Genomic DNA, 19200 nt, shown 5'->3' on the forward strand with positions numbered 1-19200 from the left:
GTCGGTCGGTCGGTCGGTCGGTCGGTCGGTCGGTCGGTCGGTCGGTCGGTCGGTCGGTCGGTCGGTCGGTCGGTCGGTCGGTCGGTCGGTCGGTCGGTCGGTCGGTCGGTCGGTCGGTCGGTCGGTCGGTCGGTCGGTCGGTCGGTCGGTCGGTCGGTCGGTCGGTCGGTCGGTCGGTCGGTCGGTCGGTCGGTCGGTCGGTCGGTCGGTCGGTCGGTCGGTCGGTCGGTCGGTCGGTCGGTCGGTCGGTCGGTCGGTCGGTCGGTCGGTCGGTCGGTCGGTCGGTCGGTCGGTCGGTCGGTCGGTCGGTCGGTCGGTCGGTCGGTCGGTCGGTCGGTCGGTCGGTCGGTCAAGCCGCCTAGGCCTTCGTGCTCTCATGGTCGTTTCGTTAAATTGGTATGTACCAAAATTGGCATAGCATGACAAGAGTGTACGACGAACATAAATTGAAGGTCACGACATGAATAACATGACATGTCTGCCATGCAGGTCATGAAACAGCCGCCTACTTCTTGATGTTCTTGAGACTCAGCGTAGCGTTTAGGCAAGGAATCCTTGCATCATGAAACAAATAATGAGAAGAATAAGAATGGGCTAGGGTGCGTTTGGCAGGCATTCTCAGATCATGAACAGCAAGTTGCAATTATCCCTCAAGAGAAAAAGTGTATAACAGCTGTGTCTTTCCAGTACTCACGTACGGGGCAGATTCCTGGATGCTTACGAAAAGAGTTCTACTTAAATTGAGGAGGACGCAACAAGCTATGGAAAGAAGAATGATGCGTGTAACGTTAAAGGATACGAAAAGAGCAGATTGGATGAGGGAACAAACGCGAGTTAATGACATCTTAGTCGAAATCAAGAAAAAAATGGCTGTGGCTTAGCTAAGGTTAAGCCCAGGATGCGAAGCATGCTAGCCTTTATTTTAGTTGTTGAACCACTGCTTTGCCTGGTGAACTGCTGTTGCTTGGCTATATTTGGTTCGGCTAGTAGAAGAAACAACTCATGCGTTACTCTGCTTCGCCTTCAAGAGTGGAACGCGACAGCGTTCCCGTCGACCCGCCAAGGGGTGTAAGACAATGGGCTACGGCGCAGCGACTACGCGCCCCGCATTGGACGCGGTGAGCGTCGAGCAACGCAGCGTTCGGCGCGGCAACGAAATATGCGCCTGAGCAAGCGACGCACGCCTGAGCCTTAGAAACAGCTCGTTTCTAAGGCAACACCGCATTCACTAGAGGCGCTTTTGTACCGCTTCGAAGCATCGTACTCGTGGCTCAGTGGTAGCGTCTCCGTCTCACACTCCGGAGACCCTGGTTCGATTCCCACCCAGCCCATCTTGCAAGAGTTGAGCCAAAGCCACCTAGAAACAAGCGCAGCTGCTTATATACCGCCGCGACGCCGCGAGCGACGGCGCGAGTTGGAGCCCCGTTTCTCCTCTGTCGTGACATCACGGTGTCACGTGGTATTGAAGGCGACACCGCCGCGCCTGAGGAGCTGGGTTGAGCTCTAGTAATATGCTTCGCATAAAAATGGGCATCGACAGGACATGTAATGAGGAGCGAAGAAAATTAACCGATGAACATTAAGTGTTACGGACTGGATTCCAAGAGAAGGGAAGCGTAGGAGGGAGCGGCAGAAAGTTAGGTGGGTGGATGAAATTAAGAAGTTTGCAGGGACAACACGGCCACAATTAGCACATGACCAGGGTAGTTGGAGAAGTATGGGAGAGAACTTTGCCTTGCAGTGGGCGTATCCAGGCTGATGATGATGATGAAACAAATATGCAAATGCTACGTAGCTGGACCGAAAAAAAGTAATGTTGTTTGCCTTCGGTTGGAGATATTTGAACTATTTTTCTTCATTCCACCTTATTAGATAAGTAGTCCAAATTATTAAACTTCTCAAATATGAGAAGAAACGTACGTACGGATGAAAAGCGTCAATAAGAAAGTTGTAGAGCGACAAGAAAAACTCCCTATACAGCCTTCTCTTGCTCAATACGTGCAGCATAAAAGTTTTTCCGAGCGGGAAAGAAGCCCGCAAATGCACGCAAAACTGCCGCACGACTGGTCGCTCGAGGCGCAAGTGAATAGCTTTCTTCGGCTACATTAACCAATTTCGTGGTTAGCCAGTCGGTGCTTTATGGCTGGACTCCACAAGGAAACCTTTTAACAGAACCACGCTAGAACACGTGCTATGGGAATGCCAGGAACTAATACAGGACAATGCGATAGAAGTCTCCATCGACAGCCTCCGCGCGCGATGGCAGGGCGCGCTGCTCAGCTCGAGCCTAGAAGACCAGCGGTCCAGCGGGCCAAGGAAGCCGCGGAGGGGCAAGGACTCTTGGCCGTAACCTCGGCGGGTGCCCCAGCTCACTAACTCGCCGGACTCGAATAGTTTTGATTCGAAATAAAGTTTTCTCCCTCATTCACTTAAGCTTCGGCTTTAAGAGTGGACGCAATCACATTCAAAGATCCTTGACTGCTTCTCGCCTTTAGGGACAACTGCAGCGTATGTAACCATAATGTTTACTGGAAAACACTCGCGGCCAACGCTGTACACAAACGCGGGCTTTATGGATGGATGGATGGATGGATGTTACGTGCGTCCCCTTTGGAACGGAGCGGTGGGTTGCGCCACCAAGCTCTTGCTATATTACTGCCTAATGTCCTACCTAGGTTAAGCTATGAAAAAAGAAAAAGAAGCACACTGAACTACCACGCCCAAATTTTCTGATCCCCTATTGCGAACTGTGCTTTTTTACGCCTCCGTCTTTTGTCGTTTCCCTACTTTTCTTCCACCAATCCTCCAATCGCCTCTTACTAATGCCTATTGCGGACATGTTCGCTTTACCACTGCTCCCGCTGAACCCAAGGGTTCAAGGAGGCCAGTGGTGCCTAAATCAACCGCTGGGTAGATGTCTTCACATTCTAATACAACATTCTCCGTCGTTTCCCTAGCTTTACCGCAACAAGCACATGCTTTTTCTTCCTTCTTATATCTCGCTTTATAGGTGGGTGTTCTAAGGCATCCCGATCGCGCTTTAAAAAGTAATGAGCTTCCCTTTGAGTTATAATAAATGGTTTCTTTCCTGATTTCGTTTTTTCCTCTTAAGTAGTTACTCATGGCAGGTTTCTTTTCCATTGCCTCCACCCATGAGATTATTTCAGCCTCTCTGACTTTCCGCTTGACCTTCTTTGTTGCTGTATTGCCCACTCTACAGGCTGCATACTTGCTGGTAAGCTTCCTATTTCTTTTTCTACACTGTGAATCAATGCTCTTCCTGTACAGATACCTGAACACTCTGCCAGCCCATTTACTTTCTACCATATTGCTCAGCCGTTCTTCATACTCAATTCTGCTGCGAGCTACCCTCACTTCAAAGCTAGTCCAGCCCATATCACCCTGCACAGCATCATTTGTAGTCCTCCCGTGAGCGCCCAATGCGAGGCGACCCACTGACCTTTGGTTCCCGTCAAGTCCTGATTGTACCCGTGATTTAAAGCAAACAACCACACTTCCAAAAGTAATTCCTGGAACCATTACACCTTTCCACATACCTTGGACGACGTCGTACCTGTTGTATCCCCATAGCGCTCTGTGCTTAATTATGGCTGCGTTTCTCTTCCCCTTTACTGTTATGGTTTTTCCCTGTGTTTCCATATATCTACTGCCTTCGTTTATCCATATACAAAAGGATTTATATTCCGTTACCCGAGGTATTTCTTGGCCCTGTATGTCCTCTGTCAGTTCACTGTTTTCATTGAATGCCATAACACCTGATATTCTAACACTCAATTTCAAACCTAAATTCTTGCCTTCCTGTCCACAGATATTAGCCAGACGTTGCAAATCACTTTGCTTGTTAGCTAGCAACACACTGTCGTCCGCATAAAATAAACCTGGGAGTTGCTGCTCTACTACTGTACGCACGTGTTTGTGTGAGAGATTAAACCCGATATTACTTCCTTCTAGCGCCCTCTCCATCCTCACTATGTACATCACAAACAGCATTGAGGATAAAGGGCACCCCTGCCTCAGTCCCTTGTTGGTATGAACTTTCTCCTCGCTCCTCATTCCTTCCCATTCAACGCAGACGGTATTTTCTAGGTAAATCTCTCTCAAAAGCTGTAGACAATCGTCACCTAAGCCTTCCCCTTCCAGAATATCCCACAAAATGTTGCGGTCTACGCTGTCGTAGGCTCCTGTAATGCCAGCAGACTCCTGTAAGGTCGGCAGAGGCGAGCGCCATCTGGAAGTCTTTCAAGGAAGCGGACGCGTGGCTCCGTGGGCCCCGAGATATTCACGCGCCGGCGGGCGCAAATTGCGGGCACCGTCTCCGGTCTGTGCATTCTAGAAACGCTGAAAAAGGGGTTTGTTTGAACTTTCGCGTAACAGAATTATGTTTTCTGGTATATTCAAATTACAATCCGAGACCTATCACGTCTGTAGCATAGTGTAAGTCGCAGTTTACGATTTTTCCATATATTTTAGCTTGACAAATTCAATTAGTTTAGTGAATTCCTTGCGTCAAATGAACGTCCAACGTCTGATGCCAGACGCTGGACGCCGATGTGGACGTCATCGGATTTTCTGCGACACGGGCTCCTTAATGCTGCCGCGTTAAAAGCTCGCTTGTCCGCTCTCGCTATATCTTATGCTCACGCTGTCTCGCCTCTATCGCTGCGTCGTCTCAAAGTTTCACTCTGTTTTACTCCTTCTCTCTGTACCGTTCCTGTGTTCGGGCTGCCCGCTTACGTTGATAACCGTAGTGGGCGGTTTCCGCACGCCTCCTTCCCTCGAAGTGCCGGCGCAACACTTGACGTCCGAGACCGGGCGTAATGGACGAGAATGTTTGGTTCCCGGTAATTTCCCATCGATGCGACACTTGTTTGTCTGCCCTGGCACAGCTCTGCGTGCAAAGCGGCACCACTAAAACCTACGCACGCTTTCACGCGCACATCACGTCTTGAACCGACTCGTTTGGCTTCGGTCGCGTCGATTATTCCTTGCTCCATGGACGCTGCCGAGAACGTCGGATGTTTTTTACTATGGTGGGCGTTAAAGTGAGCGATGCGAGCGGTTGCTGAGGATGGTCGCATTTTGCAGTCGCGCTAGAAGTGCACATGACTTCTGAAATAGACCTATGAATTAAGTGGTGGCTTTTGTCCGCCTTGTTATGGCTGCAAATATGTTGCAAAATTCTTCGCTACGGCATCTCTTTGGATCACACTGCCGTGAACTCGCTAGTAGCGACCAAAATAAGACGGGATGGCCCGGGGAGTGGGCAAGCACTGGGGCTTGTTGATTTGCGTACTGCTAACGACTGCAGCAGTTTGAGGAACTAAATTTGAACGCGGTAGCTTTAAGGCTCCCGTGTCCCAGAAAATCCGGTGCCCGCGCCGCCATTCGCGTACTGTAAGCGGAGATTGCCGTATATGTTTTGCACGGCACTAAAGTCTTTCTATCACTAAGGTTGCTCACAACTTGTCCTAAATTCTTTACAATGTTATTCCTCGGACCTTTGAGAATGGAAGTCCACAAACAAACGTCATGAAACAAAACACCGACAGCGCATGCCTTTTGTGTGAAATCTTCTCAGACTGAAATATGAAAATAACATAAGACTGGGCCCCGCAAGAGACCACGTTTCTACCAGAAAGCTTGCCTTCGTGCACAGCGTTCGCCGCCAGCATTTCGTGGTAAACATTATGGTTAAATAAGCTGCAGTTGACGGGAAGCGTGAGAAGCAGTCAGGGAACGTTGAATGCTATCTATCCTGTTCCACTCTTAAAGGCCAAGCTTACCAGAAAGCTTTAGCTAGGGGCTCCTATATCAGTACCTGTAAAAGGAGAATTCGTTTTTCTCGGCAACCACTGCACCAAATTTGACGAGATTGGTTGCATATAAAATAAAAACTTAAAATCTAGTGACTGTTGGATTGGAATTTTTTGTTTAGATTGTCAATTGTTTATTAAATTGAGAAAAAGTAAATATTTTCGGCCAACAAAACTATCAAGCTTACAACTCTGTAACTCAGCAAGGAAAAATCACATCACAATTCTGTGATTTGAAAGTATATATAAAGTGCACAAAATTGATATATATGTTGCACCTGAATCTCGAAAAGTCAGTAAAATGTAAATACAGCTTTTCAGAAGCCTTGTACGCAGCGTAATGAATTCACGTAAGATATATATTGACATATGAAATTTGTCCGCTTTGAATGATCTAATGGATTCCGTGCACAGAACCACGATGCCTTTTCTTGATGCAGAGTTATCAATTTATAAACTTCGTGCGTCTAGTTTTTTTTTTTTTTTTTGGACATGCGAATTCTATAAATGTCCTTTAACAAAATTCAAGCCCTAAATCAAGATTCCGCTTCCAACAGCCACTAGAATTTAACTTTCTCTCTCAAATGTAACAAATTTCATTGAGACCAGTCCAGTGGTTATCTCAGAAAAACGTTTTTATTGCGTTTAACATGTCTTTGAATTGGCCGCGTCAGAGTTGGCCCGAGCTAAAGCTTCCTCTTAAGAGTCCTCCAAATTTTAGAGAGATCGCTCCACTACACCAGGTACAAACACCGAAAACGGCTGGACCCGTAAATCTGACCTTCAAACTCAGCAAAGGTCAAACTGGGACAAAGTCTGCCAGTACCGGCGGCTGCTGCGTGTACGCCGCGTGGGCGCCAATACCTTGAAAGCGATCTGCGATGTGGACAAAGCACACCGAGTGCTGGTAGCTACGTATGCGCTGCGCTTTCGTCGCTTAGTTCGCGTTGATGCGAGACGAAGCATCAAGGTTGATTCTCTCGCTCTTCTCTTGTCTTTTGGTGCAATTTCTGGATGCGCTGGTTGCTGACGGCGCCGAGCAGCGTGTGTGTCCTTTCCCATCGGAAGTAAAACCATGCTATCGCTGGACAAATTTGGTGTAAGCGTCTTCAACCACGACAATTTTTATTCCTGATGTCTTGCGGTGTTTCCAGGCATGCTTAAGGATAGCCATTGTTTTGCACCGGTGCTGGCTGGCGCTGTGTCAGTTGGCGTGGAAGCGAGAAGAAAGGGGGTTAACCGAGGGGCCCGATTTTTATTAATTATTTCATAACAGCCAACAAAGACACCCCAAGAACAAGACAGGGGAAATTACTTGTACTTACTAATTAAGATGGAGAAATTATAAATTAATGGAATTGAAAGTGTATGAAAAAATAACTTGCCGAAGGTGCGGAACGATCCCACGTCATCGCGAAATTTTCAAAGGCGAAACGTCCAAGACCTCAGAGATCGCGGCATTAGCATTTTATTCGTGTCCACGCGTAGTAAGACGACGACGGTAAAACGCTCTGGTTTGGTCTTCACAGCACAAGTACGAAGATGGGCATCGTCCGCTATTGAAACTTTAACACTTAGCGCAGCAACTAAACTACAAAGCCCCTTGCTACTTATTTGCAAGGCATCGATATACTTCCATTGATCTCTTGCGACGACACATCACCGCGAACTCTTGCCCCTCCCCCCCCCCTGCTCTAAGAAAGAAACATACCTTGGGAGCGGGCGTACCCCGGTCACTCATATTCATAAAATAATTGGAGTATCGTTGCAGATAAAACACCGTAAACATAAACACATTGGCTATGACTTGGGGTGCTATCTTGTACAGCGTCAAATTGCACCATGTTGGCAAATTCTGTGGCGAAGCATTTCCAGCAAATCAGAAAGGTCGTGAAGCACTCGGGATCAGTGAGAGATGACAAAATGGTCATCTCGCACTACACTTTATTAATGACAAACCAACAGACAAATGGTCGATTTTCTACTACTCGAAGACGACACTCCAGCGTTTGCTGTCAGCGTTACGGCGTGGTCCGCACGAACAGTTGATATTTGAAACCAGAGAGGCCATACAGCGTTTTGTTGAGAAAGGACATGAAATAATTTTTTCAGTGGCTACCAAGTCACTGTAGTGTCATCGGCAACGAACGTGCCGATCAAGCTGCTCCTCCAGCACAACCGCCTATTGAGCCCGCTGTCTAGGACAGATGCTGAAAGGATTATCTGCCTACTTGTACGCTAGTGCACTACACCACAGTTGAATGAACCTGATTTTATGCACGCCCGTTTATTCACCCTGGTTCCAATTTTAAGCCTCCGACTTCCAGCAAGACTTCCCCGAAGAGACGCGACCCTTTTGTGGAGGCTATGGTTGGGCATAGCGTTTACAAATGCCTACGCGTTCCGCATAGGCATGGTAGACACCGCAGCATGGGGGCATTGCGGTGGCACGGAAACAATTACTCATGTTCATTGCTAGTTCCGCAGTACAGTGTACATCGACAATCGCTTTCCGTCGTGCTAAACTAGTTCGACCATCAGCCTCCTCCGGATAAAGAAGTTTGAAATTTCGACGCGACTTAAGATCGCCTCAGAAGGCCGTCAAAGCGCTACTGCTCTTCTTGAGATCGACCAACCGTTGTGAACGCCTGTGATGGAACGCCTTTTCTATTAGCCATTTTCTTTTCTTCTTTCCCTTCTTCTTTCTTTTTTTCTGGTTCCTTTTTTTCCCTCTCGCTCTTCGTGGTCTTTACAGCACCTATATGCCCCATACCAGCGCACGGTAGCAAACCACAAACTCGCTTCTGGTTAACGTTCCTGCCTTTCCTCTCTCTCTCTTTCTCTAAACAAAAACTTGTGTTTTCAGCTACGGTGGGCGCATATACCACGCAGCGGTGACCCACTTGACCTCCAAGTTGCATGTCAGCGCCTTTCGCTAAAGTGCACCAGTGCGATTTCAGAGGTGACACGGCGATCAAAGTGGCAGTTGGCGCATTTGGTGACGTTGGAAGCTGTCTAATGTGTGCTTTGTACTGCCACAGTGCATCAGAGTGCATGAACAGTACCTTCTTGTCCTCTGCTCTGCGGTAGGCGTCGTGCACGTGCAGTGGTTTCCCGCTTTTCTTTGTTGTGATAGAGATTATATGGACACTCCAGGCGCTTTTGTGCTGTCGCCGTCGCCGTTATGTTCCGTATAAAGTCCAAGGGCTATAACATTGTCGCGGCGCGCCGTACGCTGTATGTTCGAGCGAAAGCGTGCGAGGGTAGCCGACGATCGCTGCTCAACCTCGCGCGCGCTAGGGAGGAAACCGGGAAGCAAGCACGCTGTCGTCTGTCGATCGCTTGGTTCGGAAGGAAGGGGAGGGAGGGGGGGCGGCTTTGTACTGCTTATTCCGCAGCTGCGCGCGTCTTGAAAGCGATGTGCGTTGAGGGTAGACTGGTCGCTTCGGCGGCTCATGCCTCTTTTTTGTGCATGCTGCATTCTCGCCGCTCAGTTTGCGTTGAACCGATAGACAGCGCGATGGTCACTTCGCTCGCTGCTGCAGCCACCCTTCCTCATCCCAGCGTTTTGACAGGGAGTGGCCCTGCTTGTCAAGTGTGGTGTGTTCATGCTTGCCTGTGCACGCTGACACCGTGCTTGTTAATTTACTTAGTGAGCAAAGGTTCGGAAGTTTATACGGCTGATAAAACTACCATCCGTACTTTGTATAGATCTGCACTACTTTGCGATCGCAATCGATGCTTCGCCTGTCGGCTGAAACTACGACTTTGTTTTTCTGTTCTTTTTTGTTCCTCCGCTTCCGCGCCGCCGTTCGGTGCCACCGTATTGTATACACTCTAAAAACTAGGAAGGGTATCGCAGGAGTGAAGCTGCTGATCTACTCTCCAAAGAGTTGTTTTACTCTCGCAAAATGTCGAGGAGAGTGAAATGCATTGTTCACTCTGTCACCAAGGAGAGAGTGAAATGTGCTTTTCACTCTCCCATTCAGAGAGAGAGTAGAATGCCCGTTCTACTCTTGCGGCACTAGAGAACACAACATAGCGCAATCTTCTGCTTCAACTGTAGGTGGCTGGCCCCGAACATGGCAATGTATCACTCATGCACGCTGCGCAAAGAACACATCGTTCTGCTTCTAAGAGAAGAGGCCACCGCAGTTCAAAGGAACGCGTAGCGAGCGCTCTACTTTTTCACTCGGAGTTGCTCCACCGCGCGCGCGCGCTCAAGATCGCGGAACAACACAGCACCGGAGAAAGCTGATCCGTCCGAGCGGAGCAGCAACAAAGGCAATCCAAGGGAGATTGTGTGTCAGCCATCTCGCCTCGCCGCGAAAACACGACAGTCGTTCGTCATGCCTTGGATATAACAAGAAATCCTCCACGGTAAGTGAATTCTCACTTAGGTGTGCATTCTCCGTATATGACATGCTATCGCCAGGAAGTCGTCGCTGCGCTTAGCCGACGCGATTGACAACGGACTAGGCATACGCGCTGTGTCTCTCGATGTCAATCGAAAAAGCCAGTCGTCGCGATAACTGCATGTGATTTTATCACTTTGCCGTTATCCGTAAGAGCTTTGAAAATCGCAAACGCTGCCAGAACTATGGTATGTTCAATAAGACGCCAGGCGAGGGGACGCTTAAAATGGTTTGTTCACCAGCCCGTGATTCCGAGCCTATGCGGAGCGTGATTAGCGTGCGTTTTGTGTGTTTAAATTTATTCAGTTTGGCGGCCTACTGTGTACGGAACGCTGTTGAAATAAGGAATCACATAACAGAAGGCGTCATTTTGCTGGCATCATACTTTTGTTATAAATAAGCCGCGCGCTTGACGGTGTCTCGCCCAGGGCGAATCTGCGACCACTGAAGTTACGTGCAGCACCAGTGCTAGTGAGGAACTTTGCCGCAGGCATTCAGCTGCATGCTGCAAGAGGCCAATTGGGCGCGTTATCTTGAACTTACTGAAAACGCATGAGGAATCCATGTTTTATGCTGAAAAAAAAGTATAAACCCATATAAGTGATCTTGCGCGCGACAGCTACAAGCCACGCGATGAAGATGGCTGTCGCGTTCGCTCGTCACCTACAAGTCGTACTCCGTGCAAGCGACGATTTTGAGCGACGCCTCCCCGGTGTTGCTGGTATGAGGGCTGCAATCACGCGTGACGCGTGCTTTAGTAATTTACGTTGATGTATTTTACTATAAAAAGTAGCATAAAATATTTGCGGAGGTACTGCAGTAGGTTCTTATCCTTGCACGTATAAAAATTGAATCATTTGCTCGTTCCGCGCGACAATCGGTAGTATTTGAGCGATGTACATCCAGTTCCGGCTTCGCACTATTGGCTAGTCGCTCATAGCACTCCCGGGCGATGAGCGATGATTTCTAGATTTCCAGAACCGAGCCATCTGTTCAAGCGACGGTCCGTTTTGTCGCTCGAAGCCGTCGCTCGTAGCCGTCGCGCACTAAATCGCTCTCCCAGTGTTTATCCCTAAGACTGAACTGTTTTTGCTCATGTATTGAAATGGTGTGATTATAGGTCTGGTTTTGTCTCCTGTTGCGGTTTTCGAGCACGGTGCGAAACTGAAAGGATGCTTATGTGTACGAACTCGGTGAATTGTCGAGCAGCTAGTTATGCATCGGCATTGAATATAACGGCTGCTGTGTGGAATTGCAATTGCAGGGGCGCTTTGCATACGCTTATTCTTTTGGACATGGCTGTTCATTTGCTAATATGAGTTGGCGTGTCAGAGTTATGTCATATGAACAGCTAAATCAGCCTTCCTCTGGGGGTTACAAGCGTCATGTGTGCATTTTGCTACTGCATGGCAGATCAAAATGTGTTTATCGCTTGAATATTTTTAGTAGAGAAATAAAATATCAAAATAAAATGTTGCTTTAATTCCGTGTTACCAGTCGTCTGTCGTACACAGAACAATAAGTTGGTCTAATAAACTAATAACTGCGGTTTAACTGCAACTTTTACATGCCTTCAAGAATCTAAAATGCTAGATTTCAAACTGCAGCAGTAGTTGAGTCTGTCAAAAATGAACTCCATTGCGCACCTCATAAATGAAAATAATTTCATGCCTTTTAGTAAGCTTAGATGCAGGCCGCAGTGAACTTACTTGTTAGTATTGAAATGTGGGTAAGCTTGTCATAACAAGCCTTGTTGCCCTTTTTTATAGGCACATCCATATATCCATTGAACTGAAGGACAACACTTTCATCCCTACTGAGCATCACATTTGCAGCTATGATCCTCAAATATGGATTCAGCAGTGGCACAACCAGGGATGGTGCAGGGGGCACACTGGGCACGTGCTTATGATGTGTCGCAAGTGGTGTTTGAGATACACGTGACCTATGACCGACCTATGACGTCTGAAAATGAGCAATATTCTATTTATTAGCAGGAGTATTCTAACATTGGTGACAAACAAGGATGAACTGTTGGTTATTTGTTTTTTGTTTAAATATAAATATTGAAGTTAGTTTAGCAGTTGACTGTTGCAGTCATTTGGATGTTTTGCATGCATTTCACTAGGAAGACTAAGAGCTAAGACTTTCTTTTATTGCCATGACCTTGACTGTCTTGATGTTGTTTTGCACCATGCCCTTGTGTTGACTTTCGCACTTGATATTTTTCAGGCACCCGCTTTATATAACGCAAGAAGGCAGCTGCAAGGACACGAAGATGTGAAAGAGCCAGTGCAGCGCGACTTCATGTAGTGCAGAGGAGCGAATGCCAAGAAATCAAAATACATTGGCATGCAATTTGGACACAAAAACTAGTATGTGAGTATATTGGGTGTACCATTTGACAAAATGTCAACAAAATCAAGATACAGTATGTTACACCAAGATGAAAATTCTCACTTGCTCTAGGCAGTGATCTTAACATGGTATACTTATTTAATGTCTCTGATTGGAAAGTCAAATCAAGTATGCTCTCTGGAGACAAACACATAGCAGCAAGTGTCATTGAAAAGTTAGAAATGTGTTTGAAAAAAGCTGATTAGTTCTGAGAAGTGACTGCTTTTTGTCTTACCTCTCAACAGGTACGTCCATGTGATAAAAAAAACAGTGGTACAATGAAATTGCATATTTGCTTAGAGACATGATACATACTTGCAATGAGCACAGTGCCTGTGTTTACTATAAAAAGCAACAGCCCATGCTTGGTTAGGTTAGGCCCAGTACAACATGCAGGCATGGGTGATTGGCGCTTCTTTTTTGTTTATTTCTGTGTCGCGAGATTTACTGACGTGCGTATAGGTGCAGTGACACGCAGTATGGCTAGTACAAAAAAAGGGGGGGGGGGGGGGGCAGATATATGTAGCTCGTACACGACACAGGGCAAAGGAAATCCGTGTTCAGCAACTATGTTAAATGCCATGTACGTAAATTTTACAATGTTACTCATTCGAAGAACGCAAAGGTGCATCTTGAAGAGAAGTTTTCCAGGGTACATAATTTAGTGCGTAATTTACACTAATTTCGCTCTAACCACGAGACATAATAACTTGAATATATTATATTGCACGGAAAAACCTAGAGCGAATTAAATTGTGTCAGCTTCGTGTGTATACATATAGTCTTTCCTATGCATTAGGTTTTTCGCATAATGCATTACCAGTTGACATCCTATCTTATGATGTGTACTCTGTTTACATTACAGTTGTTTATTAGTTTACTCGTTTGTTTTGCGACTTATGAAATGCCGGCGTATATATATTTTCAACATTTGACATAACCCTGTATGTTTTGTAGGGACAACCCAGGACGTGCATTTCTCAGCACCCGGTCAACTGCCAGAAGCGACTCAAACACAGGCCACCAGTAAGTGGACATCAGTTGTAATTTCACATTATGCAGTTGGCTGCTGCCTTGTACTGAGGCTTTTTTTTTAATGAGGTAGTGATATCATTCTAATGTACATTTTGACCACAAAGGTGCGATCATGTCTCACAGAGGCATATATGGTTGCTATTCTCTGCGAGGGACGTGTTCTCGTGTTCGTGAAGCATTTGTGTTTGGCAGTATTGTCGCCCAATGAGTCAGATATAAACACTAACTCGCCACTGCCGGCAAGTAGTTGCGAGAAACGCATTATATAGTGACGCTGTAAAGTTATTTCATTAATTCGAAGAAAAGTTTTGCAGCAGGAAAAAAGGTTGCTATTCCAGGTAAACGTGTTTTTTTCTCACAAGTTATTTAGCCAAACTGTGGATGCGTGAAATTCGTGACTTAAGAATAGATTTTAATTTATCCTTTAGTAATGCTTCTAAAAGAGACTAGAAATAGCATGTGACTACCTCTCCAATCAACAGATCATACACTTACAGTCATAAGTGGTAGTTCCATGCAGTCTCGCACTCTATATAACCTTTCCTTTCAGCAGCATTGGAACTGGTGGCTGCGTTTTTAGAAGTGCACTTGGCACTGTATATGTTTGTGGGAATTCGGTTTTCTTTGTATGTGTCGGCTCACTGACACAAACATTGCAAAAATCAGTTGTACCATGAGGCTGACGACGCCTTCTGCTGCTAGAAATGTGGCACTTCATATTTTATAGTACTGCATGACATTTAAATCAAAGCTACCACATAAAATGATCAAGAAAACTAACCGCTGTTATAGCTGTTTTCCTCAAAGAAAGCTTGTCCTTTATGGGCTGTGTTAATCTGAGCTCTCCACCAATGTTTCAGTAGTATTATCCCTTAGTGAGTGAGAGATTGGGGGCAGTTAATCGGGTTAGTGTTTGAATGGTGTCGTAATTATGTGCATTTGTTCCAACAAAGTTGTCTAGATTACTTTATTGTGTAGTGTAATGCTTATGAAACCATCAGCAACTACTGAGTTGCTAACATGCATATGCATTTGTCACTATACAGGTGGAACTCGGCTGTACCACTGCAGTGCTGCGGAAATTGCCAGCACCAGTGGCTTTGCAACAGCTGTTTCGCAGCATGCCGGTATGTGCTAATTTATAGCTATGTTGGGATGGGCTAGTATTATGGACCACTGCTACTCTGTATTGTGACAGATCCATATGATAAGGGATGTAATGGGCACAGCGAAAATCTTTGAATGTTTTACTATGGTACATAAACAGGCTCGCCTTTTCGTCACTGGAGCAATGGAGAAGAGCATGCAGGCACTCCTAAATGTACATATATTTCAAAACATATATATATATATATATATATTAAACTAAAAGCAGGGACGTTCCATCTTTCATCTTGAATTGACTTGTACAGCGCAAAAATACAACACAGACCACAGAGAAGCACACATGTTAACAGGTTTGATACACACGTTAGTTCAACAGATTTGATACTTCAGGTGTGCTATTTTACACAAGGAGAAAGAGAAAGGGGAGAAAACCAGAAGAAAGAGTGGAGTGGAAAAGAAAGGAATCGTGCCAAAAAGCATGAGAAGCATCGTGCAGCCAGGATTGCCAGCAGGACATCTAAAAAGCACTCTGATAAAATTACATACAGGACAACCTTACGTATAGTTTGTTTCAGTCAACTCAGATCACATGCAGCCATTACTGCAATGAAGTTGTTTCCTTATGTCATATGAGGGAATGATGTGGGCCCAAAAAACTGTGTAGAGCTGAAGGATTATGTTCCATGCTAGCCTCATTGCCTGCTTTTTTATCATATTGTTATCAGCTGCTTATGTTAGGGACAAAAAGTAAGAGTACGAGCTGTTTCCTGATTCGCCATTCCACACAACATGTCTTTGTGACTATATGTACATGCAGATGATCCATAGATGAAAAATATTCAGTACAGTAGAATCTCATTACAAGATACACTTGGTTGTAAGAGACATCTGAAAATGGTTTGGTTGGTTTTCTGATGTTTGCCACGTTAACAATACCGTATACAAGGGACACCTTTGTAACTAAGGATGACTTTTTAAGTATTCACTGCTACGAGGGGACACAACCCAGACACATTCACTTCGTGCACTTTGTGTGCTCCGAAAGGCGTAAAGATCACACAATCCTCACACAAGTCAATTGCGCGTGTCTCTTTTAGCATGAACAAGAAAAGGAGGGCAACGAGGACAGTGCAGGGCAGAAAATGTCGGCAGTTGAAGCTGACAAGCGTCTAAGAGCACCTCAAAGGTACTGCGAGCAACAAGGCTTGCAAAGGGAAGTATTTAAATTCCAGAAGTTGGGAAGGAAGCTAACACAATCTACAATCACTAAAAAGCTGTGAATGTCTTTAAAGGGCCCCTAAACCACCGAGGTTGAAATTTAGTTGCGGTGTTGCAGTTGTACACAATAAGGCAATGAACAGGTAGCCACGAGAATTTTTCGAAACGGTGCAGTAATAGTGGAGCTACGTGTGTTTGATTATCGAAAAGTAGTCCCCAGTCATTTTACTCTTTCATCTGGACAGTATCGTCTTTTCCTCGCCTAGTACACCTCCACATGTTATGGGACAGGCCATCACCAACGAGCTCTGTTGCTGCCGCACTGGCCTGTCGTCCTGCGAGGGGTGGCGCTAATGACCTCGCCAATACAATGGAACTGTATGGTGACTCATGTTAAAGAGCCTCATAGGGAGACCCTTCTGTTGGCGTTTCTGTTCTTTGCCCCCATTGGCTGCCCACAATGGCATCGCGAGCAGTGCGACGAGGAAGAAGGAGTGTGTGTATTTGCTTGCAGGCCTTGCCGGCAGTCGTACACTTTCGTTAGACCAATCGACAGCACCGGAAACTGGTGACATCATCAGAGACAGCCTGGTGATGTCAGGACAAACTGGGGGGTGCAGGATAGGTCCAGAGAGGCGCACGGGGTCATTTTCTTCATATTGTGGTGCTCCGGCAGTGCTACGCACTCTGGCATTTGGCTGCGTCGATCGTGACGGCATTATGATTTCGATACGCGTGTTTACTTGAAATGTTCAAAAAATGTCGAGAAGTGGTTTAGGGGCCCTTTAAGCCACCCTGAGCATTTATTCCTTCAGATATATCAAAACATACTTTAGTGATGATGCATAATAAAGTGATCTAGTCTGGCTCCTCAGTGTCTCAAAATTTTTGGTTTCGAGAGACATGTTTCCCGTGCCTCTTGAATATCTTCTGATGAGGCTTTACTGTAATATACACAAACAATTGTGTAACTCCTCCTGCAAGTATTATTCATTAAGCCCGGTCACTTATGTGCAAAGCTTGTGGTTAAGTCTTGATGTCCGTACTTTTTAGAGCTATGTTTATTAATTCATGCTGTTCTTATTGGTTCTTCGATGCAGGAGACAATGCCTACGAAATTATTGGCCCTGATCATGAGAGCCCTCAAGGGGCAAACAACATCTCTATTGCAGAAGTGAGCCCGATACCACTTGGAAGTTACCATGACAGATGACACGGCAGCAATAGATACAGAGACTGCCATGTCTACTGCAGCTGCAACAGTGTACGAGGCAAGCAGCAGCACGTCAGCATCAGCAGCAGTGTCAGAAGGAACCACACCAGGCCTGGTAGAGCAACATGTGTGCTATCACTGTGACTTTTTTTGTAGTGCATACAACTCATTTGCTCAACATACAAAAGCTTTTCACCACGACTGTGAGCCAGTGTTCTTGTGCAGCAAGTGCAAGACTAAGTTAGGTGTTATAACACAGTGCAAGCATCACTTTAAGATATGCAAATGCAAACATAATACAGTTGTTGCCTCCCGAGCCAGCCCACATAGAGACAACAATGTGGAACACATGGTGGGACACACCTCTCCCCTATTAGAATATAGTAGAGACTGTCAGTGTTGTTGCTAGATTAATTGGTCTTTGTAGGCAACTAGAAGGACAACACAGGTGTCATAAGATTGTTGTTGATGTTGTTGTTGAAGAGGTAAAAAGAAGTTTGATGCAGCTGAAGTGCCAACTGATATTGAGCAAATCAAAAGCAACCACCTGAGAAAGCAACACTCAAAATTTGGGTATCTATGTGCCGCCAACTCTGGTAAGGATGGCATAGGACAGAAGTGTGATGAAAATCACACAGACACTGCTGTTGCATCACTGGCCACAGTGAGCAGTGACTTGTAGGGCAAGAGAGTCAACTGAAACTAACATTATGACATAGTGTCATGTTCCCATGTGACCACTTTTCAAGTTATTTTGCAAGATACAGCTCAACCTCCAGGAACGAGACTGCAACTTGTCTGTAAAAAAGCTTTCACAAAAAATTATTCATAACACTATTAACATAACAGTATCTTTTTTTTTTGTGTCGGTTCGAGGTTCCCGGGTGTCCATTAATGCAAAAATTGAGGAAAAAAAGAACATGTGTCGTACTTACATTTTTTTAACAAGTACGAGGGGGACAGAACTTTTCTAGTCATGCATCTTCATCATACTATCAAGTTTTTAAATGCCTTTTATAATTATTATTACCAGTTATATCTGGGTGCATTGTATGCATGTAGCAGGTGTAAAATCAGGTCACTTGGATCAGATGCCTTATCTGCAAGAGAGCCCTATATTCGAGAAATTTGAATTGAAATAGTTACGTTAGAGACGCAGTCTTTCAGCACTTTATTGCCTGTGGTTTAAGCATTGCTCAATACTTTTGTGGATGGCAGTTTCAACCGGCACAGCACTGCACTTTGCCACAGTCACATGTGTCTTCAAAGCGGTGTATACCATTTGTGTTGATCTGTTTCTGTATGCATAGAGCAAGTTTTTTATTTATATTTTTCCGCCTTCTTATGCTTGCACTAAGCTTGTATAAGGCAGTTACAAAATGTGCGTCATATAACGAACTGTTCTGTTGAGCTTACACTTGCAAATAATCGTGTTCAGATGGCCGCAGTTCTATGTAGGTGCACCGCTAGCTTTGTGTATGTTCTCATGTTTGTATAAAGCTTATATAAGCTAGTTAGAAAATGTATGTCACTAAGCATTGTGATATTCTTTAAAGAACTGCTTGGTTGGTTTTACACTTGTGAATTAGTATTGAGGCGGTGGTATTCCCATGTTGGCCCACTGCTAGCTTTCTGTGTCCTCACGTGTTTGTATTAAGTTTCTACAAGGGAGTTACAGCATGTACGTCACTAAGCGCTATGATATTTTTTAAAGAACTGCTTTGTTGGTTTTACACCTGTGAGTAATAGTACTCGGGTGGCACTAGTCATGTGTAGGTACACAGGGACCATTTGTATACATTATGCTCATGTAAAGAAGTTACAAAGTGTGTGTCACTAATCACTGTGATATTTGTTGAAGAATTGCTGTGATGGTTTTACACATGTGAATAATAGTGGTCAGGACACAGTACTGCAATGTATAGTTAAATTTATACAGTGCCAAGACATGGGCTGTATACGTACCAAAAGAAATGTATGT

The 19200-nt window shown here is 45.5% G+C and overlaps 1 protein-coding gene across 1 annotated transcript in view; it reads left to right on the forward strand.

Annotated features, from left to right (window-relative positions):
• Window positions 1-19200, forward strand: part of LOC126530643 (uncharacterized) — an 86330-nt gene that overhangs the window by 33347 nt on the left and 33783 nt on the right. The gene's annotated exons all lie outside the window — the stretch shown is intronic.

This window comes from Dermacentor andersoni, chromosome 4, assembly GCF_023375885.2.
Source record: "Dermacentor andersoni chromosome 4, qqDerAnde1_hic_scaffold, whole genome shotgun sequence".
NCBI lineage: Eukaryota > Metazoa > Arthropoda > Arachnida > Ixodida > Ixodidae > Dermacentor > Dermacentor andersoni.